This window comes from Octodon degus, unplaced genomic scaffold (assembly GCF_000260255.1).
Source record: "Octodon degus isolate 3935 unplaced genomic scaffold, OctDeg1.0 scaffold00005, whole genome shotgun sequence".
Taxonomy (NCBI): Eukaryota; Metazoa; Chordata; class Mammalia; order Rodentia; family Octodontidae; genus Octodon; species Octodon degus.
The window spans coordinates 4550384-4551324 of record NW_004524581.1 but is presented as its reverse complement, the minus strand read 5'-3'; positions in this window follow the sequence as shown (position 1 = coordinate 4551324).

Here is a 941-nt window from a genome sequence, read left to right as displayed (position 1 = left end):
CCTCAAATTATTTTTGTTAATAGGATACCAGAAAATTTTCAGCCACCCACAGGTTAGTTTACTTTTGCTTTTTTATTTTTGGTATCAGGAGACAAATTCAGGAACCTGCTTGCCAGGCAAGTGCTGAGCCACTGAGCTTTGTCCCTGGCTCAGGTGTTAGTTTTAATAGTGAAGGAAAAGGCAAGGGATTCAAGTGATGGTTCTTACCTAGGGATTGAGAGTAGCATGTGGAGGCAATCCCCACATATAACAAGGAATCCTACTAACTTCCTGAAAATAGAGCGCAGGATCTTGTCCTAAATAAACAGCCAGCATAACCTATCATATGTGAGGTAGGACATTAAAAATTGAGGTGAAAGAGACATTCTGGTAGGCACAGGAATGGGAGAACCTGGATAAGTGGAGGAGGGTTGCCTACAATTACACAGACTGCTAGTACCATGACATCCAATTTCAGCACAGAAAATTGATGGGAAATGAGATGTTTCATTGGTTGAGGCTCTGATACCAGATTCTCGAGTTAAACGAGGAACTGGTTTCTAATGAGAGGTGAAAGAGCTAAGGTTTCTGGTTTTGTTGAAGGTGCAAATATAAAATCATTACAAGTCAAGTAGGAAAATTTCTGAATTAAGAAAAAAATGAATAAAGGTGAAAGAATGTTGTAGTGCTATGAGCCAGAAGCTTACTGTCCCAAGAGTGCAAGGAACAAAGAACAGAGCTTCAGGAAACTGGCTTCTTGTGATTCCCTCAAGCCGGGGACAAGTTCACAGATTCCTGGAGGCTGCACCCTGTCTGTTCTTTGTTCCTTTTCCTGGGAAGTTACCAGCATCCCAGTGATGTATAAACTTAGAGTTTGAATGCCTGAAGGGATATAAATAACAGATTGATTACACCAAATTAGTTATGCACATTCCTTAACCTGTTTGTAGCTCTCAAATTGA